An 18,752-nucleotide genomic window follows, 5' to 3' on the forward strand; every position below is an offset into this window, starting at 1 on the left:
CTCCTTCCTAGTACTGAATTTAAATATCATTGCTGTAACTGACCCTATGTAAGATAGTTAAAAAAGGGTCAATTCCTATTTTGAAAATCCTATGAACTAATAGTAGAGATACTGGTAAAACAGTTTCAATTTTTGACTTTTAATTTGTTTTGGCTTTGTTTTATGAATGTTCAATCAAAGAACTTTAATACAATGTTAGTTAGCATTAAGCTTGCATATTAGCCAGGAGAAGTTCCATATAATATCATAAATGTTGCACAACTGTATATTGTTACACAAATTTCAGTGGTTATGTAATATTTAAAGAATGTTATTCTGTCACAGTCAGTATTTTTAAACCTTGTATCCAGATACTGTGCTTATTCATATTTTCAGAATAAATAATCCAGCAATCAGTGAGACAGCAATATACTTGTTGTGTATTTTATAAAAATAGACTGACAGGTATTCCAAAATTCCTATCTCAGTTTTCCCATGATCAAAAAGAAAAAAATTAATAATGTGACCTTTACATTAGTATACCACTAATTATTGTAGTTCAAATATTTGGATGCTGACGGACAAGTACCAGAGGATGGAAGGGAGATTTCCTGGACTACTAGGTACAGTGTGTTGCAGTGCAGGAGAGCAGCAACCCTGTGGAAGGGTCTGCACAGATTTCACTTTGAGATACATTGCCTTGATGACAGGATCAAGTACCTACAGAACTGAGTGGTGTTAAGATGACCTCGATAAGTCAAATGAAAATGTGAAGTAGTCTGGAGAACTAAAGGTGCCAAATTCTTCTTAAGACAGAGCTGGTGTCAGCAGCAGCCTTTAAAAGTGCTTGGTTTAGTGGTTCTTTCCTGTCTGTGGCTTAAAATAAAATCAGGAGTTTTTCTTCAAAGTTTTCTTCTTTCAAATAGTGAGAGAAATTTGTATCTCTCTAGTTTGTTACCCTGGGACAGGACAATGAGCATACATAGTTGTTCTGCTTATCCTTTTTTACCTGTGTTTTTTTCCTGCTATCAGGTTTGTTTCTGCCTGGTTCTGTTCTGAGACAGAAGGTGGATGTTGCAACACCTATCTCTCTTCTTTCTTGAAAGCTTAATGTGAATTAATTTCTTCATTTGGTCTCCTAATGACAGAAGTACCTTTAGCTGCAAAGCCATTCACTGTTATCTCAGTAATTTTATGGGCCACTTGCAATAGTTGTATCTAATTCAACACGTTTCAAAAAATAGGAACCTGGTACAAATAAAAAAAAAAAAGAATATTATTTAAAAAAATTTGAAATAAGTGAAAATTACTGGAAAACTTGCTGAATTGCCATGTCATGTTTGCTTGTCTATAAAGTGTCCACTTAAATAAAGACCAGCAAACAGGGAAACAAATGTCTGGGATGTCATTCATAATAAACATAGATGAGCATTTGATTTAACATTCTAGGAAAGCAGGCGCTTTATGATGTTGGGACAAGAAAAAAATTACTAGAACTGGAGAAACATAATGATTGGACAGAGCCAAACTACATGGAGGGGAATATTGAGAATTAAAAATAGTAAGCTTCTCTGTATTATGAATATTATCATGATTAATAAATATTCTGACAAATACTAGGAGGCAGTGAAGATTCTGCTGAGAGTTGTGAAGTTTTCCTTGGAGAACAGGATTTGAAACTCTGCAATATGCTAAAAAGGGTCACTACAGACCCAAGAAATGAGTTTCCACCAAATGTTATTCTATTTTGAACTGTTAATATTTGTGAATTATTGGCAGCTGTGATCTAACAATTATGCCATCTTTCCTTATTTACATTTCCTGTCTGATGTAAAATCTCAGCAGTTACTGTATATCATTTGGCCTTCTTCAGTGCTTTATATTTTTCCATATTTATCCAAGTCAATGAGAAAAATGTTTAAATTGGCATTACAGAATATTCCTGTAAAACAAAAATATTTGCTAATTGAATGTAGAGAAGAGTGACCAAGATGAGACAGTTGTGTTAAAATATCCCTCCTAATGCACAAAACATGCACTTTCCATTTTTTAAACATGATTTTACTTGGGAAATTCTGTTTGAGATGTAGCTGCGAATAAGTTAGTTGAAGACTGAGTTGCCTTTGACAAGATCTGCATGTGTATGTGTACAAAGTGTATTTTATAAATGTATGTGTACATGGCAGAAATGAGATAAATAGCACAAGAGATATATATGTGTGTTTATATGGTTTTGGCAACTTAAGTTGCAATGTTTAGGCCAGTGGTGTCATTTTCCACATTCCAGATCTCAGAAAGGCTTCAAAGAGCTGCTAATCATAAAACAAGCCAAACCTCTGCTTGCTTTGGTAGGTATTTGAGAAATGTCTATGCACACTTTTTCCAGTGGAGAAACCCTGTAAGTTCAAGTGTCTGAGCTGACAGAGCAGCTTGGCAGAAACCCAGGAATGGGGGCTTGGGCTGCCCCAGCCTCTGGTGCCTGGGGCTGTGCTGCCACGCTGGGCACAGGCTGCGCGCACAACCCTCCACAGGCATCAGATGCACTGCAGCCAGGAGGATTATTTGTTCTGGCAGCAGCTGTTTACTCCCAGTCACTGTCTTTTTCCGGGGATTCTCCCTTGCCCCGTCATCTGTAGTAAATCCAAAGATTTCATTTATGCAGTGGAAGGAAGGCCATGGCTGCCTCAGTAGGTTGTGCTGTCCCTGTAACTGAAAAAACCCCAGGTTGAATTCAATAAATCATATCAAAGTATTTCCATATAGACATTTTTATCATCTTTGTTTAGAGGCTCCAAACCATTTGTTAAAATGCAGATAGTCTAACTGAATCTGAATAAGGAGCTGGAGAATTGCTATCAAAACACATGACTTAGTCATAAGGTACCTAACTTATTTTATTGATACATTGCTTAAGTCTACTGAATTAATGTTTAAGTTAGAAAAGCGAAATATTTGGCTATAGGTGAAAAAGGTGTAGGGTTTTTTGTTCTCCTAGTGATTTCATTTCCATGATGAACTTAAACAAGCTTACACTGGTGGGTTTTATCTTACACCACATGGAGCTCCATGTCTCACAAGATCAGGTTGTTATTACACAAACTTTTACTGAATTTGCTCCCTGGAATTTGAAAAGGGGAGAAAATTGGAGGAACATTAGGTAGAACCAGGAAGAGTATTTTTTAGTGGCTGAAAAACATTACACATTAGTGATTTTATTATTTTTCATGTGCAATATGACATCTTGCCTATTCAACCACTGAAAGACATATTATATGAAAACTCAGTGAATGTGTGCAAAAATATTTGCAGTTGTAGGGTACTCATAACAATCACGTATTCAAATAGTAGGTGTTTTAATGGATCAAGCTTTGGGCAGGGGCTAAGGATACATGATCTGCTTTCCTACCACTACTGACCTTCTGTAAATCTTGACAGGTCCATTCTCCTGTTCTTTTTACCATAATTTACAGTCGAATACAAAGGAAAACGTCTCTGGAACAAATAGTCAATCTTCAGCATTCAGAGCATGTCCAATATAAACCCCACCCTAATCTTGACTAGAACTTCACCACCATGTGAAAACACACATCGTTACTAACCCTGTAGTAGGTCCTGAAGCTGGTTTCAGGTTCAAGAGAGAAAATGCCTGCGTAAAACTTGCTCTAGGACGTTAAAGGACTGTTGTAGGAAAGTTTTAAAGCCTGCAGTGCCTGGCAGCACAATCACTCACGTGTCAAATAATTAATTAATGTTCCTCTTTATTGCATTCTGTGCCCATATATAGAAACAACCCATACCACAGCCCAGGGGTTTTAATGATGTTGCAATAGAAGTGTCCTTGACCGTTTTATTCAGGGGTTCCTTCTTGGAGCTTGCCAGGGCTGGTAGAGCCTCTTGCTGCTTCAGTAGAAGGCCACACATGGCTTCAAAAAGGCCACAAGAACTCCTCAGAAACTGAGGAACAGCTGGATTGGGAATTTCCCTTCCTCCTTTGCTTGTTCCCTACCTTTGTTTTCCTAGCACTGAACATAAACCAAATGCTACTGCCTGAGCCTGCCTTGTGCTGGTGCCTGGTGTGTGCTTAACCTGGGAGTCAAGCACTGCCTGTGCAGACATGTGGTAAGTGACAGTCCCACCTTCCAGAGCTCATGATCAAAAGATATTCAATGCCTATTTAGGATTTTGGTATCTTCAGTCTGGTGCCTGAAATTTCTCAGCACAAAGCAAAACTAAATAAAAGAGTATTAAACATCGTGTTGCTGTGAAGCCAGCAGTCTGTGTGCTACTGCATATGGTGATACCTGCATAGGCATTATATAGTCATGTGGGTGCAACCTGTACTTGAGATTTTAATGGTACTACAGTAAAGGAAGTCCATCATTTAAAAGATGCTTAAAATATATTTGGAGAGGATAAATTGTGGTTTACTGTGCTGTGAGTCAAATGAGAAATGGTCCTCAAATTAGCCAGGCCACATGGCTGGGGTTTTGTTCAGCATGGATAATCAAAAATGTTGAATTCTCATCACAGTGACAAGCTAGAAGTACAGCACTTTTTGATCTTCTGTTTTGATTTTGCATTCTCTGCAGAGCAGCAGCCCATGCATCTGTAGGCACCCAGCTCAGGAGGGCCAGCTCCTGTCCCCTCCTGCTTAAGCCACAGAGGTGAATCCCTGTGGTCGTGTTTTCCTGTTAAAACACACAGCAGGTCATTTTGTCCTATCAAATCCACTGGTTTGCTATCATTTACTCAGAAAGATGGCAGGAGTGTTTGCTTTCTTGTTAGAGCTATAGTAATTTTCATTGACTCCAAGATATTACTGAATTGTTTTGTAAGACCAAATATTTACTCTGATAACTACTTCTTTCACTATATTAGTTTTGGAGGTGTTTGAAAGTGTGTTCATTTTTGACTGCAAAAGATGGTGGGTCATAGTTATTTCCCTGTGTTACCTACTTAATTTCAGAATCCCCAGTGGGTTTCTGTCCTGCAGGATGTCAGGATATTTATTCCTTCAGTTGCCCTCTAAAATTCCTCTCTGACATTGCTGGAAAGTCTTTGGGTTCGTTTCCTTCAGGATTTGAGGTAACACACATTCAGTGTTCTTTTCAGTGCTGCTGGTAGAAACATTCACCTGGTAGAGGTTAGAAACTTATTTTTAGAGACACAGGCCTGACCTAAAGGCAAAATATAGAAATCAGTGGAGCTCAAAATTGACTTTGCTGCTTTTGTGAGCTGTCTGCATGTGCCACAATCCCTGTGTTACAGTGGTCTGCCGGGGGTCAGAGCACAGGTCTGACTGGTGGGCTCATCATCGCTGCCCTGTAAGAGGCTGCCTGCGAGGACAGGACGGGGTCACGGGGAGCAGCACAGAAGGACAGCATGGGGTGCGAATCTGCTCGAGAGCACGGAGCCCACACCTTGAATCTGTGAGTTGGCTTCTTGCCTGTCTGGTAACTTAGGCCAGGATGGGCTAATCTTTGGAGGCATGTGGACTGCCTTCGGATTTTGGGGGCCTGCTGGCACCACCCCAGGACCAGCAGCTGCCCCGTTTTGCTTATGCTCCCAGGGAGAGGTGGTGGGACAGACTGACATGGGCCCTGAGCTGCCCGATGCTGATGTAAGCTTTTAGCAGCACAGCACTCTCTAGCCTGAAGGTGATTACATTTCTGGCAGAATCAGGATATTTAAGATTAATTCAGAACTCAAATGATTATTAGTAATGTTGCAGTGAGATAGTGTTTATGGGGAAAAGAGGTACTTTTCAAAGTTATCAGAGCACTAAATGGAGGAAGAATTCCTGGCTTCACTGAGCATCTCCTAGACTTCAGCCTTTTTTTTTTTGCTTTTTTTTTTTTAGATTGGTTGTGAACATCCTAAGTAGGTCAGTGTATATTTCAAACATTTCACAAAATGCTAGAGCTTTTAAAGCCTGATTAGGAGAGGTTACTAAATGCTTGCTTTTGGTGTTTGCTCCTTTGTTCAATGCATCGGGTTTTAGTTCGTGTTCTTTGTATCTTTGTTAGCTTTGTATCTTTGTAGCTTTTTTACTTGTGGAACAGATTGCAAATTATTTTTGCCAGTATTTTTTAAAAAGTCTAAATGGCTTGGAATTTTTTTTTGCTTTGGTTTTTTTGATGCAATGGCTTTTACTACTTGGCAACATTATATTATAGAGTGAAGCTTTCTGTTGTTTCTCATTTCTGTTTCATAATACTTCAATACTTTTTAAAATGTCCATTAAATATAATGATTTTGCTTTACTTACTCCCTACACTGGACTGCTGAGACTCATATAATCTTTTCTTTCCCACTCAGGAGTTCTGTTTTCCTTTAGAAGGAAATTCTTATTTAGAAGAATATTTTTCATGTCTGATAGCCTTCTTTGCTCTCTCCCTCATACTGCCTTTTGGAGATGGAGAACTAAGGAGACTTATTAGTCTGATTTTGGGTTTGGGGGTTGGTTTTATTTTTATTCTCTTGCTGTGCTTTTAATCAGGCCTTTCTCATATGATATCTTCATGAAGTAGCCTGACACAAGCACATATTTTAGTGCTTTAATCACTCAGGCTTTCTTTTAGCTAACTTCCGTGTTCTTATGTAATTCCTCTCTTTAACAAGTAAAACAGGGATGGACTCTGTACATGGGGCCAGGCATTTTCTTCAGTATTGTGTTGAACAGCAACTATTGGAGGTGGAGAGGAAGACCTGGGCTTGTCAAGGGAAGTGGGAATGCACTTTTCAAAGGGGAGGGGGATCAGAGGGAGAAGCAAGTGGCAGTAGAAAATACCAGGTTCAGGTTACTTTGAAAAATACAGGATAATTTAGTCCTTGTGGGAAAGAAGAGAGAGACAGAAAGAAGAGAAACCAAAGGGGATGAGAAGAAGAGAAGTTGATAAAGACACTATATCTGTTACAAAGTGGATGGACACTATATGGGAGCAATAGGAAAAAGATTCAGTCATCCCTATTAACACTGAAGCGCTCATAAGACTTTGATGCCAAGGGTAGGACTCCCCCACAGTGGTAGTCCCTCATCAAAGCTTTACATAATATGTCTGCTTACAACCTTATTTATATTTGTCATGAATGGAGGTGCAAAACTATTTAGTAATAGATCCCTTAGTAAAGAGTTACTTAAACTTGAATTCGCATCCCTGAGTGAAATGCTGTTGATCTGACTCTAGAGCTGAAGGAACTCAGAGTCCTCTGGTGGTCTGAAAGTCTGTATAAGAAAAAAAATATGAGTAACATATATACTTTCATAATATTTATACAGCTGTAAGAGTTTTACTTTACTTAAAAATTTCAGCAACTTCATGTTATCCAGAAATATTTCCATCAGCCTTTTGAACAACGAGCCTAAGATGATGTGAATCTTAGCCCAAAGCCCATGCACATAACACGTTGTATTGTGAGTTGATAGATCTGAACACCCGTTCCTTATTATTGCCTTTATTTTTTCTTTCTGAAGAATATTTTCTTTGCTGCCTTAAAACTGATGCGATAATCAGATCAATTGCATTAATCTGTGTTCCTGAAAGATAGGACAGACATGTATTGTAGCTGCAGATGTTATGAAAGTTTGACAAAAAATGTCTCATAACTTCTGTAGTGTTCAAGGTCATAGAAAAAAAATTCTCACATAGAGCAGGAACTTGGTTTTAGCCTGTGAGTCATAAAATAGAAGCTGTAAAACAAGTCTGTGAAATATAGTAGAAGAATATTAGTTGTTTTCAACTGACAATTCATTTTGTAGGTACTGAAGTAGACACAACTCTGTAGCACCAGTCATTCCTTCAGAGAGAGAAAGTGTATGGTCAGCATAGACTAATGTCTTTTTGTGTGGAAAGGTTTTTATTCCATTAGTAGAGTAGCTTGTTGAAATAATAAAATATGTACTCTTCACCTCTTATTTTCATTTCCTGATGTATGATTGCTTGAACTGCTGTTGAGTAAAATTTGCAGCAAATGTTCTTTCTTGTTCTCATTTGATATAGTTCACACTCCATTAACATCCTGATAGAGAGAAGGACGTTACTGCATAACTTTTTATTTTCTTGTACCTCTGAGGTGACTTTGGGATACCATACTGTGACTGCAGAATATCACACAGATTTTAGATAGTGTCAGTGCAGGGGGATGAATTCTTCAGTGATACTCAGACTTGAAATAAATTTAATAATCATATTTCAAATTAATTGCTTTGTTTAATTTTTTAATCATGAGATTACAGCTGAATTTATCCTATTGTGCACATGTCTACTTGAGCACTCACACTGTGAATGCCACTCTGGTTCTGGCAAATACTTTGCCTGAGTGTATCTGCAGCCCCTTGTTTAAAGGAGACTATTTCACATTGGAAATAAAAAATCACTTGTTCATGACATTGGAAGAGAAAGGTGATTTTCGTAAAAGCAGAATTTACTTTTTCTATTTCCAGTTGATTAATACAGTTAAATATTATTTATTTTTCAGATGAAGCATTCTTTTGCATGTGTCTGTAGTCATTTCTTCAGCACAGATTATATAAAAGTGATGTTTGTATTTGAAAAATTGTCTCTTATACAGGTAGGAAACAACTAGACTCTGTAAGTCATGTGATGGAAGGGAGATACTGAATACAAGATTAGTTTGAATACAAACAATGGTTAAAGAGGTAAAGATCTAAAGACAGATACCAAAGGACCTGTCTGGATGGAAAAGATAAGGTGACATAGATCACTTTAATGAGCGTTTCAGCTGAAATTCAGAATTAAAGTGCCTAAAATTGGCACCAAGAAATGCTGAATGCTTTTCATTCTTTTTAACTGAAATGAAAATAGAACTTCTTTTGTCATCTGACAGGGATGTGTTTATCAATCTGAATACATGGCCTGTCAGAAGCAATAAGCATTTGCAGATTCCTTTGAGGTCACTTGGAGTTGAGGGATAAGCAACCTTTTAAATCTACTCTGAGTGTCTGTGACAGAGTGCATGAGCCTTGGGGCAGGTGGCGTAAGGAAAGGGTTAATTAAACAAACCTCTGCAAAGGGGCCAGCAGCTTATTCTTATCTGAGGATCTGCAGGGCTATTGGGGTGGATCCATGGTGTCTGTGACTCTCTCCAGTCTCTGTCAAGTGAAACAGAGGAAAGGGATTAAAATGAGGCTTGAAGAAGCCTGGCTATTAATGGGAAGACTGAGATCCAGCAAACTCAGGGACAGGGGTGCCCACGTATGGAAGATCTTATTTAAGTCGTCTGTAAGTTGGCATCACTCTGTTACAATAAGAAGGGGGTTGGTAACAGCAGAAAGGTGTTCCACGGCGTCACATTGGCCATCAGACTATACTTCCTTTGATTCCTTTGTGATTTGGGTGCTCTAGACCAGCTGCATGTGCTCAGAGGAGACTTGAACTGATGCTGCTCTGATCTACTACCCTTGTCCTGCTTTTTTAACTGACTTTGTCACAGAGGCTGCAGACCAGAGCCAAGCTCTCTTCTTATCACCTGTTTGATTCCAAGGCAATATGTAAAAAGTGTTTTTTATCTGCAAAACAAACCACAGAATAAGGCAAACCCCTTGGTGACATACCTGTGCTATTTTAATGTTTGAGTGTGGGTAATGTAAGCAGGTTTCACCGCACACTGTGACTTCTGCAATACCTCAGCAGTAAACAGTATTGGTAAGAACCGCTGGCTTCCAAGAAGATCAAGAAAGGGAAAAATAAGGACGCTGAAGTAATATTTTACTTTGTTAATAAATGTTTTCATTTCAGTTTTTCTTAAAACAATCCTTTCTAGGATTTGTATTTTGGATTCCTAATGTCATTGTACAACAAGCAACTCTTAATTAGATTTGAGAGTCCTGAAAATCAGATACCAGTCTTTTTGGTAGACAAAACATGAGGTATTTTTTGCCTGTGATTTAGCTGGATTTGAAGTTGATATATTTGAAGACTGACCTGAGTCAACTCTAGTGGGAATAAATCAGAAGGTTCTGTTATGGGCTTTGTGTCAGATGGTGCTCAAGATCTAATTTTGTAAATCAGAAGCCTTATAAGTCTCAGTTCATGCTAGCAGCCATGTGAAGAATTGCTGAGACTTTCTCAGCACCTCATGGGGCACTGCAGCCTTTGACTAACTGTTTTCTTGGCACCTCTCTGAATCTGCCCAGCATGAAGCACTGTCTAGGGAGGAGAATTCCTGCATCTGTGTTCTTGATTGTGTTTTGATTCCTGTTTGGTTAGTTCAGAAAACCAAGATTTTGCCAACTTACTGTGTCTTGACTTTTATCAGTTTTTCATCCTAATTTCTTAGAAAACAGCCAAACACACTGCAGAAGTATGGCAGCCCCTTACTCATGTGAGAGGAAAACAAAGACTTGTCACTGCACACAGCATGCCTGAGCTGTGATGGAGGAGCGCGTCCCAAGCTGTGTGCCATGAACACACGACTCTCGGGGCAACCACTCTCAACATACTCAGTAAGTCCCTTGAAAGGCTGGGGAGATTGGGAAGAAAGCCTTTATTTGACTTCAGGGTTGTGACTGAGCTGTTAGATGAGAATTTGGTTTCATCTTGGACTATGGGTAAGCTGCAATTTTTGTTAATAAACAGACATTGTGTGAAACTTCTGAAGAAGATAATGGGTCATCCAGACACCTTTAACTGATTTAGGGCTTCTTTGTCATTATCTTGGATTTCTGTGCACTTCATAGGATTACGTAAGAAATAGCAGGTGATGTCCTGATTTTTTAAAAGAAACTTTCTGAAAGATCAGGAGATGTGGCAGACCACCAATTTGAGCTGATTGCATCAAGTAAGACCTCAGTACTCATTATGGCAAATTTCATTCCATATATACAATACTACACTTCCTTTCGTATCTCTGGAAATTTTACTTTTTCATATGTACCCATGAGGAAAAATAAGTTACTTGTGCTCTTTGACAGCCTCCTGTAGTTTTAACACTTGCAGCTAACTTACAGTTCATGTTTTCTTCATGATTTGAAGTGTTTCCTTATTACTTCTGCTTCCTCGCTCTCCTTTTTGTTTTGCTTGTCTGCTGTAAGAAAAAGTCTTCCAGTTTTATCTGGTGTGATCTTTTAGGAAGCTTCAGTCTCTTAGTAAACAAAAAGCATTGAATTCTATTTGGATGAAAATTCTTTTTACTCTAATTTTTGTGTAATGCATGCATTGCATTTTGACTCCTAGAATTTCTGAAATACGACTAATATGATACTGTCTAGAAATGACCGGTATTAAGCAAGCAGCCTTAAAGTAAATGGTGCATTTGCTGTGTGACTGCAAGTTTTGAGTCCCTGCTAATAAAATAGTCCTGGGGAGGCATTAAATTCCATGAGAGCCTTTACTTCTTCTATCTTTCAGAACACCTCAAAAAGTTTGTTCTTCTTGCTGTACCAGCTCAAGTAACTTTCACTTCCTAGCAAATCCTTGCCTGGAAGTTGACAACCCCTTAATTGCCTGTATCTGACTGTATTTTTAGGAGTGACTCTGTGTCATAACTCACCCATCTGCACCAGACCCCCATGTGAGCAGTGTCATCAGTTTCCATCAGAGCACTGGAGTCAAAGTAGGACTAGTTTGGCTCAAACTGAACATCAGCTGTTTCCCTAGGCTTCCGAGATGGCATTTATTGTTTAAATAAAGAGTTAAAATGACCATCTATGTGAGATGTTGCTGAGTAGCCACGTGGATTATGTCAAGCCACTAGGAAAATGACCATTTTTCATAAGATTAATAATGCTGGAAAAGGAAGTGCAGGCTTTGTGATTGAAGGCAGCTGTTTAGTGGCAGAACATAATCCTGGGGACAGCTCATAGGAGCTGAGCCTTGCTCTGGTTTGTCAGCATGGCCTCTATGTCAGTTCACTGTGGAAAGGAGGTGATGTTCTTGCCAGGTCATGGTGCTAAGCTTGCACAGTGTTTCTATTAACGATGTTATTCCTAGTGGCCTGGTAAAATAGGAGAGGGTGTGCATGAAGTAACATGAAGTAGTTGGACACACCAGATGTTTCTGGTCTGCTGCTGCACTGGTGGCTCAGAAAGCAATCTGCAAAGTTGTGGTAGGGGCTTTGTGCCCTTCTGTCTGTCCTGAACTTGGGAAAAGCCCTTTTTTCAGGGAAAGTAAAAAATGAAGGTGCCTCATGTCAGAGGAAAACACGTACTTCAGCTCCATACTCCAAAATACTGGGTCTGGCTCATAGATTTACTTGCAATTACAACACAGAGTATTTTACTGAGGTGACTTGTAAATAAGTATTTCAGGCAAAGATCCAGCAGCTCACTTTTATCTATTATTTACTGATGTCTGAAGAACAGAATAAAAATCCCACAGGCACTTAGGTTTTGTGCAACATTCTCTGTATAATCCCACAAACTATATCCAAATTCTGTTTCACTGTATTTTTGTGCAAATGTGCATGTTTCGTAAGAATAAATGAGTGATAGTGTTCATAATAATATTTTTCTGTTACCTTTTTTAATATCTTACTTATAGTCTTGGACAATTTTCAATTTGCTGCGGAATTTAACAGTCTGGAGAAAAACTGGTGTCTGTGTAGAATAGAATAGACTATTTTCAGTTGGGAGGGACCTACAATGATCATCCAGTTTCAACTGCCTGACCAATTCAGGGCTCACCAAAAGTTAAAACCTTGTCCAAATGCCTCCTAAACACTGACAGGCTTGGGCCATCTAATGTTTTGTGGCTTGCTTTGAAGGTCAGCTGTGAGGTCTGGGTCTGACTTGGAGGAAGGAGAAAAGCAGATCTTGCTTTTAAGCAGTCAGCAATTACCCTGTGAAGTATGGGTAATGTAGAACTTGACACTTACAAAGGCAACAATATGCTCACTTATATATTGGTTTGTTGTTCAAATGTTACCCTCTGAGTGAGAGAACTATAATGCTCCTCCTTACAGCCTCAATCAGCCTTGGCTCTTGCATGCAGCTTTAAAGTCACATCTGTTTGTTGTGGTCGATTCCAAGGTAGGAAATTTTACAATATATGTCATGCTTGCAGTTTAAATTAAGAAATAAGTAAATAATTTCCATTTGTTCTTGATTATTTTTCTTTTTTATTTTGTTTGTTTGTTTTGTTTGTCAGTGGTTTTTTTGTTTAAGTTTTAACTTTAAAGTTTTAAATTTTAACTTCATGATATGGTAATCATATCCACCACATTTTTACTAATGTCAGATACATACCTATATATGTATGCTTTGAAACCTTCTTATACTGCATAGTTCAGCAAGGCATTTGTAAAACTTGCACAGTCTAACCACTGAACATACAAAGGTTCAGAGCACTTGTGCTTCCATGCTGCTGGCAAAATAAGAAAAGTTGTTGAATAAATTCTATAGAGAACTACTGTTTTAAGAAAGAGATTCTTGTGGTTCTGTGAAAAAAATATTCCACATAGTACAGAAGCTGTAGCTAAGTTAATATGTTTCAATTCCATTTTAACCTTTTCAAAAATCTACGCATTTTATGAGTTCTGGGTGATAGCTATTTCCTTCTCAATAGCAATTTTTGTCTCACACTCAAAAACAAGTGCATAAAACAAGAAAATTGGAACAGACCAAATCATACCATCAGCTTAAAAACCTGCCTCATCCACCAATAAAGCTAAAGCCACAAACACGCAAAACTGTTTGTCATCTGGTATCTAAATCCAGGAGAAGATGTGTAATAGGAGACTAATAGTAAAGGTCTCCTTTTAAAATCTTTCTGAAATTACCCTAATATGCAATGGAAAATCTGATTTTAGAAAAGATAGAAATACTGTCATGAAAAATTAGTTTATGTACAGTTTTATTGTATATGTAGTTTATAAAATGTTGAAGTTCTTTTTTTAAACTCTGATTCATTCAATTAGACTATGCATAAGACTCTCATCTAACACCATTATATCAGGTGCTGGACCAAAGAAGGAAAGCAGTAATCTCAAATCAATGTCCCTAATATGGATACCAAATAGTTTGTTCTCTTAATAAGAGGATTTATCCTTTTTTCTTAGTGCATAAAATTCACTTCCTCTTTGTTCGCATGTTTAAGTTTTACACTCTAGCCTTGAAATACCTCTGAAAACACTGTACAAAGAGCTGGTTCTGGGCAGTGCTCAGTTGCTCACCCTCTCTCTATGTCTCTCCTACAGCTTTCGTGCTGATTATTGTGCTATCTCCATTAAATGCTTATTCCTTGTGTCACCTTTAGCTGAAATGAAAAAAATCATAATCATAACTGAGTCAAATGTCCAAATGAAAAAGTGGTTTGTCTGTATGCAAGGACAGCAGTGTCCTCGATCCCATGGACATGGCCAAGAGGTTGAGAGGAGGAATCAATGCCCCCTGCTTAGCACTCATTAAACCTCATCTGTACATTGCCCAGTTTGGTGCCCTCCAGTGCAGGCACACACCACAAACCAGAGGGCCCGAAGGCGCTGGGGCCGGAGCAGCTGCCCTGAAGGGAAAGCTGCAGTAGCAGGGCTGGCTCAGATGGGGTCAGAGGCACCTTGGGGCACCTTGCAGCCCTTTAGGTCACAGTGAGGACGTGACTGCTGCTTCCTGCAGTATATGGTGAGGGGCCAGAGACAACAGACAGAAATTGGAATGAGGGAGATTCAGAGTGGAATTGAGGAAAACCTTTTCCACCCTGAGGAGGGTGAAGCAGCAGCACAGGTTGCCCTGGGAGGTTGTGCAGATTTCATCCATGGAGGCTTTCAAGGCCTGAGCAGCTTGGTCTGACCATGCATCTGCCCCAGTGTCAGCAGGAGGTTTTCCTAGGGGAAGGATTTCCCACATCTTTAGTCTTGGTGCTCTGTTCCTTGGTGGGGATTCAAGTTAATTTCTTCTCCTTTGTGCCTTTAGCATCCCAGTTTCTTGCAAGGTCTCCGGCACCACTGCTACTCTGATCCCAAAACCTTTTGCAACTGTGATGGTGAGAGGCTGGCTGCACTTTTGCAGTGCAGGCATTCCTGAATAATCTCCACAAATCTTTCATGATTCACTGTCACTTTTTTTAAGAGTCCAAGTCCAAGTTACGTATTATTGTAGAAGTTGCTTCAAAGCTTTAAAATGGACATAGAGTGAAGTTAAATGAAGAGACATGGGATATTTTCTTACAATTTCTTGATGTGTTGCTGTGATAAAGCAATGACATAACTGGCTAAACACAAGTAACTTCCACAAAACAAAGAACATCTCTGGCATCTAACATGGGGTCCTGCCAACACTGGTACCATCAAAGAATTCTATTGCTTTTTACTGAGCTTGAAGTTAATGAAAATTTAATGAGTTGTAATTAAGGACTGAAGGAATTGAAGATTCTTTATCAAAGTTTCCAAATTCTGCTTGGTGAATAACAGTAATTGGCAAATGCAAACATATTGATTGATCCTTTATCCTAATTGCTGTTCTGTAAGTGGAATGAGCATTTCCCCCCCAGATTAACAAAAGATCACTTTTGATGGTTTAATTAACTGTTCTTCAAATTCTTAATTAATCTAAAATTAACCTTCTGTGACAATTATGCACCTTTAAAAAAAAATTCCTTCTAACATAAGCTATAGAGGTGTACACTGACTTGGCAACCTACCATTAGCTTGCAAAAGAGAAGATTTATGGCTGGAAAACGCCAGCTGCACCTGTTGTTTTTGCTGAACAAATCACCCTGAAATACACCATCACTCCAGCCTGCCACTACATCATTTGTATTGCTAGGAAAGTGGTTTTTTCTGCATCAATAGTATATATTTTTTAGAAATGAGTAAAACCACACAGTTCCCCAAAGTCTAACTGGCATGTTTGTGATTTTACTAGAGTCTTATGAATCACTGGTAAAATAACACACTTCGATTAATGAGTAATATTAGCTATAAAGTGTCTTAAATAAGATCACAGGATGTGGTGTTTTTAACCTCTCATAGAGCAAATCTCAGATCTGTGCTTTGCAGATTGCATGTCTCCATGAGCACCCTGTTGAAATTTGACTTTGTATTCTTCATAGTCACCAAAATAAAAAGACTAGCCAATTATAAACTTTCTGGAAATAATGGATGGTTATCACAACTGTGGTCAGAGAGGCTTCAGGGGATCACATTGGTGTGCCACCTGAGCATAGATTTAAGGGAATTTTGTGCTGGCTCCCTCTGGTCCCGAGGCTTGCTCAGGGATGAAGGGGTCTCTTCCCTAATGTTCTGCCGGGGATTTGGATAGGGCAGTCAAAGCTGCTCCACAAAGGAAGTCCTCAGGGCAGCTGCTCGCAATCATGACAGCAGGCAGATGGACATACCTCTTGCATTCACCACAGCCCATTTTTGTAGCAACTTAGTATCATATATTCTCACCTACTTGAAAATATGCCTAATGTGGTACAGCCATGATAGCTGGGAGAATTTCTCCCTTTTTTTATCCTAATGTCTTTCCCCTCTTCTTTGACCCAAATTGCCTCTGTCTCCAGCAGGTTCCCTCACCATCACATGTCCAGTGCACCTGGTGGGTGATATCAGGCTGCAAACTGCAAGGCTTTCTTTTTTGACAGGCTTTGTAGTGTATTTAGAACAGTAAAACTTGATGCTCAGTCAAATAAATGGAGACAACAACCAAAGAAGCAAATCTAACTGCAGAGTCTGGTGGCTGAGATAGAGGTGGAACCAAGGCTGATGTAGACTGTAACAGCTGCTGTAAAATAAGCCATAGTTCACTTAAAAAGTATAGGATTAAATCCTGAATCTGGACCAGACTCATGTTATGTGGTTAGGTTCCACCAAATTAAAATTACCTGTGCAATTACCTTTGAGTGTAGAACCCTAAATAGGTGGCTTTAATAACTAGAAAAATTGTTATTAAGGGATACGTGATCTTATTAGTGACAAAATAGACCAAAATAGAGGTAGTCACTGCTTGTGGAAGAAGATGGCTAATTTGTTTGTGCTGTAGAAAACTGTGGAGAGCTTGGAAGGAAAGGTTTAGGATAAAAATGTCCAGAGCATCATTAATCAAAGAAATATTTTTCCTTTTTTTTCTGTTGTCAGGTAATAGTGCTCTTCAAAAGTATTAAGGTGTGTGTCATACTTCTTGGCAGTTGACTGGCAATGGGGATTATTTTATTCAGTGGAAGACATTGCTTTATGTGAAATAAACACTAAGGTCTCATCTTGAGACCTGAAAGTGTTACTTGCTTAAAGCTACCTTTATGGTCACTGCCTCCATTTTCCCTATGTTTTATGGCTGTTAGCTTTGCAGAGTTGTTATATTTAAAGGAGAAGGCAGTAGTTTTCTTTAGGTTTAGGCATTATCTGGGACTTACTTGAATTCCCAATTGCAAAACTTCATTTTGACATGGGAGTAAATAATTTACAAACTTGTCTTTAAAGTCCAGCAAAGATTTAAAAGATCCTTTTAATTCTAATGTTAAACATGGAAGTTGCCCAGATCCTATTTTCCCCATTCAAGGAGTCTTTATTGAGGTAAGAAACCTGATTTTTTTGATCCAAGTGTTTCCAGTCTTTCCCCCTACAGACCTTTTTTCTGAAAGACATTTTAAGGACTATTAAAATGAGGGACATCATGAAGGCTTGCTCTCAGAATTTGTAACATTAATTTTTAATAGCTTCTGAATTATTCTGTTTATTTTATGGTTCATATAATAACATGGTAGATATGGTGGTTGCATTTCAGTGGAAGGAATTCAGGTCAAACTTGCTGAAATCTCCCTGATAGCAGACTGGTACCCATTAAAAGCACTGGAGGTCTTATCAGAGGGGAGTTGCTGTTGTTCTACTTCTTTTCACCTATTTTCTTTCTGTCTCTCTTTGCATGTGTTTTTAAGTGTATGTCTGTTCTTTATGTAGCAATCCCTATAACATCAATTTTATTTTAACCCTTTGGGATCAAACAGGAACATATTGAAGTTAAAGTTTTACTTTATTTGATTAATGCATTAGTACAAATGAAACAACTTTGAACTAAGACTCTATGTTTTTTACATCTTTTAGTCATTACAGCAAACCAATATAGCATCAAGAACAGTCAGATCAGAGAACACTATTTGGTAGAGCATAGTAAATAATGTGGTCCTTGGGAAACAAAATATGCATTCAAAACATCATTTTACCAATTTCCTTCATGGTTCTAGGCAGAAATGCTGGTCATGCAGTGTTCTCTTTATTTTAACTTGTGCTAACCTACTTTAAAATGGCAATTGACCTTTTTTAAAGGTATAATTTTTATATTGTACTTGGCATGGTCATCAGTTTAGTTTTCCATTCAGAAAATAGGTTGGGGGTTTTAATAACATACTTCATAGGCCCTTATTTTTTATTGATAAGGTTATTAGTTCTTTTCAAGATTTTTCTTGGTTGGAAAGACTACTATTTCAGTTTTCTTTGCTTCATTGCCATCTGCTATTGTCTGCTGTTTGACCACTGTATTAGATTTTCCCTTCATGTTCCTGGTGAACAATGTCTAATGATGGAGGTTGGAAGAACCATCAGGGTTACCTGGATACCACCCCAAATATCTGCCATAAATAAAGAAAACAACAGTTGCTGCATTCCTAAAGCATGCTATGTGCTGCAAGCCCCTCACTCTTAAGTGCTAGTAACTGGGAGCATTTGTTGTCATTTATGTAAATAAGGTAATAAATCATCAAATATGCAAAGCAGGACATTAAGTCATCTGCATAAAATCTCCAGATTTCAGAACATTTAGTCTCTACAAATATGGGCAGATTGTAACCAAGAAATATCTTTCCAGATGGCTTGAGCAGGTGAGG

The 18,752-nt window shown here is 38.5% G+C and overlaps 1 protein-coding gene across 2 annotated transcripts in view; it reads left to right on the forward strand.

Moving 5' to 3' along the window:
* The window catches only part of KIAA1217 (KIAA1217 ortholog), a 364,764-nt gene that overhangs the window by 107,980 nt on the left and 238,032 nt on the right, over positions 1–18,752 (forward strand). The window lies entirely within an intron of this gene.

This window comes from Corvus kubaryi, unplaced genomic scaffold (genome assembly GCF_017639235.1).
Source record: "Corvus kubaryi isolate FWS band 111438036 unplaced genomic scaffold, C.kubaryi_AGA036_p1.0 37398, whole genome shotgun sequence".
In the NCBI taxonomy this organism is placed as follows: domain Eukaryota; kingdom Metazoa; phylum Chordata; class Aves; order Passeriformes; family Corvidae; genus Corvus; species Corvus kubaryi.